The sequence below is a fragment of the Microtus ochrogaster genome, chromosome 7 (assembly GCF_000317375.1).
Source record: "Microtus ochrogaster isolate Prairie Vole_2 chromosome 7, MicOch1.0, whole genome shotgun sequence".
Lineage (NCBI taxonomy): Eukaryota > Metazoa > Chordata > Mammalia > Rodentia > Cricetidae > Microtus > Microtus ochrogaster.
This window is the reverse complement of record NC_022014.1, coordinates 44,923,767-44,934,502: the sequence shown is the minus strand read 5'-3', so window position 1 is coordinate 44,934,502 and position 10,736 is coordinate 44,923,767. Positions and strand designations below refer to the sequence as shown.

At 46.5% G+C, this 10,736-nt stretch overlaps 1 long non-coding RNA gene across 1 annotated transcript in view; it reads right to left on the bottom strand.

Annotated features, from left to right (window-relative positions):
- Positions 1-10,736, bottom strand: part of LOC101987399 — a 48,653-nt gene that overhangs the window by 37,079 nt on the left and 838 nt on the right. Inside the window, exon 2 of the long non-coding RNA XR_001228965.2 lies at positions 1,511-1,608. This is a non-coding gene — a long non-coding RNA (uncharacterized LOC101987399). The remainder of the gene's footprint in view (positions 1-1,510; positions 1,609-10,736) is intronic.

The following is a 10,736-nucleotide window of genomic DNA, read 5'->3' as shown; positions in this document are numbered from 1 at the left end:
TCTCTGTGAGTTCGAGACCAGCCTGGTCTACAGAGCTAGTTCCAGGACAGGCTCCAAAGCCACAGAGAAACCCTGTCTCGAAAAACCAAAAATAATGATGATAATAATAATAATAATAATAACACGTTTTAAATTACACTCTATTTTGTGTGCCTGTCTGTGCGCACTTGCAAGCACTATGATGCACAGGTGGAAGTTAGAAGACAACTTATGGGAACTGATCCTCTCCTTCCGCCATGTGGGTTCTGGGAATTGAACTTGGGTCTCTAGGCTTAGCGGCAAGCACCTTTTACCTGCGGAACCATCTCTCTATCCATCCCCCTCCTGGTATCAGTTTGTTTGCCAGGTTATTGACTATGCTTGAATAAACCCATTGCCAAGGATAAACAAAATAAAACTCCAAACAAACCAATTTTTAAAACTAGTAATTTTAGGCAAAAACAAAGGCAAGCTTGATTTACAAAATACTCCCTTCTTCCAACCGTGAGAAACTCTCACTGAAGCATGGTGTTTGGTAAAATTAGAATCTAACATTCCAGCTGAGGGTCTGAAATGACACACGATGAACCCCAAAGACAGTGCGGAGCAAAGCAGACACGGGTTGGCGGTAAGGGACAAGGACCACAAGGTTCCTGTAGATGTCACAGAATCCTTTTCAGGTAGCGACTTAGGGGGCTGCAGCTAAGGGACAGTCATCAGCAACCCGGTGGGTGAAATTCGGGGGGGGGCAGGAGGAGAGAGGAATGCTGTGGCAGGAGGCAGAAGGCACTCAACACCAATACAACATTTAGAATTATTTTCCAGCAGAAATACTAACAAAGCTGGATCAAAGATAGACCAGAAACCAGCCCCCTCCAACTCCTCTAATTTTCCTTTAAAGATTAAGTTTTATTCATGTGCAGGCGCGCACATCTGTGCACACATCTGTGGGAAAGGCCAGAGACACACATCAGATTCTCTGGAGCTGGAGTTACAGGTATGGATTGGGAGGTAAGTGGGTGATGGGAACAGAACTTAGGTCCTCTAAAACAAGAGGAAGTGCTCTCAACCCCTGAACCATCCCTCCAGCCCCTCAAATGACTGTAGCACAAAGAAGGTCTTAGGATAAGCAAGGCAGAGCTGATGGGTGGTGGACGGGGTGATGAGAGGTAGAAAGAAGTCTGGCCTGAGAGTTGACACAGCTTGGGATCTGATGGGCCAGCATAGGTTCCCAGTGGAGCCTGAACCACGACAGAGCAGCTGGAGGAGAGACTCAAGAGCCCTGCACCAAACACCTCCTACCTGTAACATATCACACACTTGCTGAGCTACTGGGGTACACTTCCCTTTGCCCCAGAGCCCCCCTTTGCCCCTCATGGCCTATGCAACACCATAAGGATAGCTGGTTTTGCAGCTAGGGCTTTTTGTAAACAACCTGTGAATATCAACAAACAACCTCGAATACTGAACACACGTGGTTCACATCAATGCCTGAAACCTAATACAGGGCCCTGCTCAAGCGCACACTCACTCATGGCTGGCTCTCAAGCAAGTCTCCAGGAGGAGGGACTCCATTTTCCTCTTTCTTAGCCTCCTGCCATCACAAGGAGGCCCAGGACATGCTGCCACCTGCAGGTCAGACAGAAAAACACTTAAGCGAGGACCCAGAACGCCCAGCTGAGCCACCCACTCCCAAGACTCCTCTCCTCCCTCCCTGCCCTATTTATTTTATTTTATTTTATTTATTTTTACTTTTTGAGACAGGGATGTATATAGCCCTGGTTGGCCTGGAACTTGCTTTGTCGACCAGGTTGGTCTCGACTTCCTGTCTCTGCTTCCTGGGATTAAAGGCATGGGCCACCACGCCCAGATGCTGTTTAAAATTATTTGAGACCCCGATATGAAGTCAAAGCTGGCCTGGAACCAGTGGTCCTGCCTCAGCCTAAGTGCTGGGACTGGAGGGAGGTCCGCATGTCCCACCACACCTGGCAGGTGCACACATTAAAAAATTATTACATTTATTCATTGATTTGAGAGAGAGACAGAGACAGACAGACAGACAGACAGACACACACACACACACACAGAGAGAGAGAGAGAGAGAGAGAGAGAAAGAGAGAGTGTGTGTTGGCACGCATGTACCATGGCATGAGTGTGGAGGATTTTCAGGAATCTGTTCTTTCTGTCTACTACGTGGTCTTGAGGATAGAACTCAGACAGCCAGGCTAGAGGACAAGTGCTAGTCCTATCCATATGTGTGTGTACACACACACACACACACACACACACACACACACACACACACACACACATTTTTGAGACAGGGTCTCTCTACATAGCTCTGGCTATCACAGAAGTCACTGTGTAGACCAGGCTGGTCTCTGACTCACAGAGATCCACCTGCTTTTGCCTCCTAAGAGCTGGGATTAACCCATGAGCCACTATGCCCACAGCAGCTATAGTTTATATGCTTGGCTTTTATTCATTTATAGAACCCTCATAGCACCCGCTGAACGCTTTTTAAAAGGTCCTTGCCAATCGGCCTGATGGCAGCATTAGTCTGGGTGATTAAAATGAAGGACAGACATCGCCTGATTTCAAAGGGGTTTGAAAAAAGAAAACCTGGAGATGCTGAGAATCCTGGAGGTCATCCCCAAATCTCCATGGATACAGCACTGCCCTGGAGTTTGGGGAGGGAGCTGCATACACACAAATCCCTCCACTTGGGTCTCCCACTCTACTGCTGGAGGTGACATAGGAAGGATAAAAGCTGAGCTGGAGCCGCAGAATGGCTCAGTGGGAAGTGCTTGCACATAAGTGAATGCCAAGACCTGTCATGTAAAGCCAGGGGCAGTAGTGCGAGCACCTATAGTCCAACCACTCCTATGGGGAAGTGGGAGGTGGAGATGGGAGACTCACCAGAAGCTTATAGGCCACCCAGCTGGGAGTACACAGCACAGAGGCAAACACATAGACCCTGCCTCCAGCCAGGTGGAAGGGGAGGATCAAAGACAGCTTGTCTTCTGACCTTCACATGTTCACCATGCCATGTGTATGCGTGTGCTTGTGTATACATGCATGCATGCGTGTGCGCACGCACACCCCCCCCCCCAAACAAACCTCCTGGGCAGAAGCCAAGTACAGGAGGTAGAAAATGAGGACAGTAAACAAATATTTACTCTTGTATGCCTTTCTCTCCAAGAGCTCATGGACCATATCATTTTTTGCTCACAAATGCATGCCACGCGCCTTGCTAGGGATACAATCATGGGTAAGAATTAGACATGGTCCTAGCCCCAATGGCATCTTTAGTTACATAAGAAACATTTAATTAATCAAGTCATTGTGGCCCCTGCCTCAAAGAGTATTAACACAGAAATATTTGTTAAATAAATGCAAAGTTGAAGCTTGAGAGCATCCGGGGTTGCGGGGGACGGGGAATGACCCTGCGGTAGGAAGCAGCAACCTTTAGGAAACACGCTGTGTGTACAGGCTGGGTCACAGGCAGGAAGCAGTGTGGAGGCAGGGTGAGGCTAAGAAGAGGCGTGGCCAGGCTTTCAGGGCTCTTGCTGCTAAGAAGCCATGGCACCCTAGTTCTCTGGGAACCACAGCACCTCTCAGGGTCCTGATCAGAGGAGTGAGGGACTTGGATGTGTGTTTTCCAAAGACTGTGCTAGGTGGTGAGCTGGAAGGCTCCAGACATGGGCTGTCTGACTCCCTGAGGCTGTGCATATGGTCCCCCACGCAGGCAAGGCAGTGTTGAAGGTGTGCCTGAGTGGGGGTCCTAAGAGGGAGAGCATCCAGGCGAGCATAAATAACCACAGTTTCCTCTCCACGCTTCCAGAGGGAATGCAGTACTACCAAACCCTCCATCTTACGGCTTCTGACTTCCAGTGTGTAAATTCGTGGCATGTGTGTGTGAGCGGAGGACAGAGGCCAACTTGGGGGAGGTGTTTCTCTCTTTCTACTACGTGGGATCAAACTCAGGTCTCCGGATGATTGCAGTCAGTGTGTTACAGAGCCATCTTAGCGTCTATGAAAAGTTGGATCTAGAATCCTGAGCAGACTGGGAGATGATGAGGAAGGCTCCTTCCCGACAGTGCCATTGTCATCTGTCCCCCCACCCCCACCCTCAGCTGTCTTGCTGCATGAAGAGGTCACAGGAGCCTGACTGGATTCTAAAATCATAAAAAGGCCTAGGTGTACCTGCGGATGGTAAAATATCTGGCAGACGGTTAGGGCAGGGGAAAGTTAACTTCACAGGGTGTGTGTTAGTGTATGTGTTTTGTTTACATGTATGTATATGACTGATGCAGGTGCAGACTAGGAAAAAACCTCTGGAACTGCTGAAACTGGATTTACAGGGAGTTGTGAGCCGCCCTGTGGTTGCAGGGAATAGGACCCGGGTCCTCTGAAGAGCAGCGAGCGCTCTTAACTACTGAGCCATCAGCTCCAGGTTAGTCATGTTGCTTTGCTTTAAATTTTATGGCTGCAGATGTTTTGCCTACTTGTATATCTGCATACCACACGTATAAGAGTGTCCATAGAGGTCAAACAAGGGCACTGATTAGCCACCAAGAGGGTGCTTGGAATTGAATGTGGGCCTTGGGAAGAGCAGCCAGTGCTCTTAACTACTGAGCCATCTCTCTAGCCTGTTCGCTTTTGAAACAAGACTTGTCTCAGACTCATTATGTAGCCAAAGACTATCTTGAACTTCTGATCTTTCTGCTTCTACCTCTCAAGCTTGTTTTTTTTTTTTTTTTTTGTTTTTTCCGAGACAGGATTTCTCTGTAGCTTTGGAGCCTGTCCTGGAACTAGCTCTTGTAGACCAGGCTGGCCTCGAACTCACAAAGATCCGCCTGCCTCTGCCTCCCGAGTGCTGGGATTAAAGGCGTGCGCCACCACCGCCTGGCCTTTCAAGCTTGGGGATTATACGGGTTTGCCACCACGCCTTTTTTTTTTTTAAATTAAGATTTGTCTATCTCTGTGTGTGCACACATGTTTGGGTACATGCAGAGGTCAGAAGAGGGTATCAAGGCCTCCTCCCTTTTTTTTTTTTTTTAATCATTTTCTGTCTATTCCTTTGAGGCAGGGTCTCTGTCTTAACTTGGGGCTGGCATTTTTTTTCTCAGTTAAGCTAGAAGACAGCAAAGTCCCAATGATCTTTGTCTCTGCTCTCCTCAAAGCTAAGCTTACAAGTAGGCATGGGACATCCGGACTTGTGTGGGTGCTGGGATCTAAGCTCCATTGTCTGTCCTAACTGCCCGGCAGGTGCTCCTAATGGCTGAGTCATCTCTCCAGCACCCTCCATAACCCCCGGGTTTTGTGCAGTGTTGGGGGGATGAACATCGGGACCCTGTACATGCTGGGTAAGCACTCTATCAACTGAGCTACATCACTAGTCCTCAGCAGCTCAGTTTCCAATTTCACGTTCCTCTAGCCAGTCTCGGATTCTAGGGCAGGGTTGCTGATGGAACCTTCAGTTTACTAGGAAGTTAACTCCAGCCAACAGGGTTTGGTTTAACTGAGCTAAAGTAAACGCTGCAAAGCATGAGGAAGTGGCTCCAACCTCTGCAAACACTCCAAAGGCCTGTGCCAGGAGAGGTCAGCCGAGGGTCAGAAGAGCAGGGATCCCAACGTATACTGCATATACTGCGGAGGATGTGAGCCTCTGGGAAGCACTTCTCGGCAGATACACTTCACCGTGCATTTTCAGAGAGCCAAGGGAAATGTGTTTGAACCTTCCCAGTCCACTTCAGCCCACAATTGCATGAGTAGGGTGCGGATGAGTGCAATGCTTAAGATCTCTAAAGTAGAAAAATGAACGTGGGTTTTGAAACAAAGCAAGAAGAATTTAGTAACGTAGGAAACTTCCAGATGATTCTTTGGGGCAGACCGTGTCTGTAGGAATGCTGGGGAAAGTTAGAAGAAAAAAAAAACTAGTAAAAACAAGCTCAGAAGATATCAGGGAGCCAGCGAGATGACTAGTTGGGTAAAACACTGGCCACCAAGCCTGACGAGTTAATTTCAATTCCTGTGGCCCACATGGGGGAAGGAGAGAAACTGGCCTCCACATGTGATCCTCTGATCTCCACATATATGTGCACACACACGCACATAAATAAGTAAATGTAATAAAAATTAAAAACAGGTTAAAAGGCTTCATGTTGAAAAGGCAGTAATTAATAGATTCATATTAGGGGCTGGAGAGATGGCTCAGTGGTTAAGAGCATTGCCTGCTCTTCCAAAGGTCCTGAGTTCAATTCCCGGCAACCACATGGTGGCTCACAACCATCTGTAATGAGATCTGCTTTGCTGCCCTCTTCTGGTCTGCAAACACACACAGACAGAATATTGCATACAAAATAAATAAATAAATATTTAAAAAAAATAGATTCATATTAATTTTTGCCATTGATAGGAAAATATGTTTAAGATTGAATGACAGAGACTGGAGAAATGGCTCAATGGTTAAGAGTTCTGCTGCTTTTGCAGAAGACTTGGGTTTGAGTCCCAGCACCCACATGGCAGCTCACAATCACCTATAACTCCAGTTCTAGGGGATTTGATGCCCTTCTTTGACCTCTACGTGGTTCCTGCATATATGTGGTGTACATGTATGTACTCAGGCATACACACATACCCATTAAAAATGGAATAAGTATATATATTTTAAAGAACTGAATGATGGCCCTTGTAAAGCTAGGAACTTTCCAATCTCTACTCAAAAGGGGACAAGAAAGTCAGGCATGGTGGTACATGCCTGTAGTCCTAGCTACTGGAGACCACAGGCTAAGGTAGAAGGGTCAGGAGGGCAGCCTGAGTATGGCCCCGTTTCCTTAAAGAAAACAACAGCATGCAGGGATGGAGGGAAGGCTCAGCGTGAAAAGCACTTGCAGCTCTGGCAGAAGACAGAGAAGTTCTGATGCTAGCACCTACAGCAGCTAGTTCAGAGCCACCTGTAGCTCCAGCTCCAGGGGACCCAACAATCTCTTCGGCCTCCTGGCTGCATGAGCATACACATACATATAAATACGCAGATAAGTAAAAGCAAATTCTTTATAAAAAGGAAAAAAATGGATCGGGCAGTGGTGGCACACGTCTTTAATTCCAGCATTTGGGAGGCAGAGGCAGGCTGACCTCTTTGAGTTTGAGGCCAGACTAGTCTACAGAGTGAGTTTTGGGACAGCCAGGACTGTTACACAGAAAAACCTTGTCTTGAAATACCAAAACCAAAAACGAAGGAGGAGGAGGAGAAGGAGGAGGGAGGAAGAGGAAGAGGAAGAGGAAGAGGAAGAGGAAGAAGAAGAAGAAGAAGAAGAAGAAGAAGAAGAAGAAGAAGAAGAAGAAGAAGGAGAAGAAGAAGAAGACAGGTATATATCTGAATCCCAGTTCTGAAGAGTTAGAGGTGGATCGTCAGGAATTCAAGGTCATCCTTAACTATATTGAGTTTGAGGCCAGCCTCAAACATGAGACCCTGGTTCAGAAACAGAACTGGGGGAGGGAGAAGAATAATTTACAATAAATATATGTCAAACAAAGCGACAGAACTAAGACTACATCTACACTGAACAGAATAAAAGCAGATGAATTAAATCCTACCACTCAAGGCTTTCAACATAATTTCATGGTTAGAAACTGGATAAACTAGGGTATTCCATTTAAATAGATGTGTGTATATGTACGCAATATAAACGGAGACCTATAACTAACATAATCTGGAAAATTGTACAAATATGTTTGTAAGAGATAGGAAAGGGTCCAGACAAAAGTGCCAGTACCATAACCTTGTTTGCCTACGGAGAATGTTTCACAGGAGGCAGGAGTGAACTTTCCTGTCATACAAACAAGTACACTGCTTGAATCTATTGCAAAATGCAAGTAACCAACAAAATATAGAAAGAATACTAAGTATAAAAGCTGAATCGGTATGGTAGACGTGATGGAGGACAAAGCTTTAGGAAGACTGATGGAGAATAACTAACAGAAGACCTTTTTTTTTTCAAAGAGGCTTAGAGGCCAGGTATGGTGACGCACATCTTTAATCCCAGCACGTGGGAGTACAGGAAGACAGATTTCTGTGGACTTTGAAGCCAGTCTGGTCTGCATAGTGAGTTCTAGGACAGCCAGAGCTACATAGTGAGATTCTGTTTCAGAAAACCAAAACAGAAGCTGGAGAAATGGCTCAGTAGTTAAGAGCACTGTTCTTCCAGAGGATCTGAGTTCAATTCCCAGCAATCACATGGTGGCTCACAACCATCTATAGTGGGAGCTGATGCCCTCTTCTGGCATAGAGTCATACATACAGATACAGCACACTCATATACATAGAAGAAAGAAAGAAGGAAGGAAGGAAAAGAAGAAAGGAAGGAAAGAAAGAAAACCAAATCAAACAAACAAACCAATACAAAAAACTATCCCAAAACAACAACAACAACAAAAAAAAAACAATAAATAAAGAGGCTTAGCAGGGCAGAGAAAAGGGTGCTTGCCATCAAGGTGATGACTTGAGCTTCACCCTAGGGACCCACAGGCTAGAAGTAGAGAATCCACTGTTAAATTGTTCTCTGACCTTCATGTGTGCTGAGAAACACACATTCACCCAACCCCCAATACACATACAAAATTAATTTGAAAACAGTCTATGCAGAAAAGGAGGAAATGAAAAATACAACTGACATTTTAAAAGTTATAAAATTGCCACACAAATGAGCGATGGCTCATCAAATAAAAACGCATTGTTTGAGGGCCAATCTTGGTTGTGGACTTGACTACATTTGGGATCAGCTGGGCATGCCTGTGAGGGTTTTCTTGATTGTGGTATTTGAGGTGGGAAGACCACCCTAACTCTGGGCCACACTTTCTGGTGGAAGCCCACATAAAAGGATGTGGAAGGAGGAAGCTTTTGCTTTTTGCCTGCTTGCCTTCACTTTTCCGGGATAGCTCGTCAGGCTCGTTCCTGAGGCACTGAACCTATTTCTTCAGGATTCCAACACAGACTGAAGATGGCAGCCCTCTAGGAATCCTCTGGGACTTTGGTACAAGACTGGACCTGAACCACCACTGCATTCTTGGCCTTTCACTCAGGGGACAGCACTGCTGACTACCTGGACCACAAATAAGGCACTCCAATAATTCCCCCTTTAACATAGACATTAATTTATATGATTTTAAAATCTCTTTCCTGCATTTTTGGACCCGGAAGGTTTTACGAGAGTATTCTAACTTCCAATGAGTAGATATCCTTCCTAAATGAGCTCGTCTGCACACAGAAAATAGGAAACACCACCTGATTTAATGTTATTGGAAACTGGAAGGAAGAGGTGATCACATGATCACCTTGCCAAATACAGCATAAGCATTTAATAAAGTTCCATCAACAATCAAAAGCAAAACCAAAAGCGTTTGCAGGCAGGATTAGGACAAACCTCCGTGCCCCCCTCCACCTCCCAACCTCTCAGCGGCCCCAGTCCAGATGGTGTAGTTTGATGCACTTTGTTTTTATTAGAAAGCAATATTGGGGATTCTATTTATTTCCCACGGTTGCTGTTTCAGTTTGGCTCAGAGGGAGAGAAAGGAGTTCTGGAGAAAAGAAATAGCTTGTGAAAGCAAGTCACAAAACAAGAGATGAAAATCTAATTTTTCTGACTTATGAAACCGAATGTACTAAAAGCAATACCTAATCATACTATCCAGGAAGAAGCACAGGGGAGATCCATGTTTTATCAAATTAGGACGTCTGGCCACCGTTCTCAAATCCAGACCCCTTGTTAAAGATCAGATCAAGTTTTGTTTCAGCCATGGACCTTGGATCAGATCTGGGACCAGGGGGAATTACCTTCTGTGGAGACAGAAGCTGACTACAGGGGGTTCTTGCTCTCAGGGACCAGGCAGAGAGCTGTCACTCAAATGTAAGCAAGTATCTGAAGACCTGGTCCCTGTCCTCTTAGCTTGTAGCTCTTGTGCCGTCTATTTTATCTCTACTGTACAATGAGTCTCACTGTGTCGCCTTGGCTGAGACAGAACCAGCTGTGTAGAGCAGGCTGGCCTGAACTCAGAAATCCCTCTGCCTCTGCCCACAGAGTGCTGGGGTTGAAGGTGTTCTCTACCAAAGCACATCTGTACAATTTTTCTTGCCAGGGTTGGTGGATGCCCTGAGGGCAGGGGCTGTCTCCAGGGCTTGGGGTGGGGTCCAGTTCTCATGCCTAAGTGTGTAGACCTCATCAAAGGCAAGACAAGGCAGCCCCATATTTCATCCTTCTGCTGAGAGGCAGGAGAATGATTCGTTGTCCGGGGAGGGATACCTTCAATATCTGAGTGTACCCATCCCCGGCCATCTTTGCTGGCGTGGGCTTGTGGTCCCTTCAGAAGGAACATCGGACTTCACATAGGGGAAGGACCCTGGAAGAGGCCTTGTTTCTGGCCTTGTCCTAATGCTATGATCAAGAAATGGGGGCTGAGTTTTCTGGGTCTGGTAATACTCAGAAGGCAGGACAGGTGCACAAACCTTGGCAACTAAGAAATGGCTGAGGCTGACAGGTAAGGGTAGAGGGTAGGTTAGGAGCTCCTGTGAGCTCAGGTAAGGCAGGTTCTGCATTCAGATGCATCCTCCCACATGGGATTTTACAGAAATGAGGATGGAGGGAGGGAAGAAGAAGAGGAAGGCAGAGCGAGAGGGAGGGAGAGAGGGAGGGAGTGAGGGGGTGAGAGGGAGAGAGGGAAGGCAGAGAGAGAGAGAGAGAGAGAGAGAGAAAGAG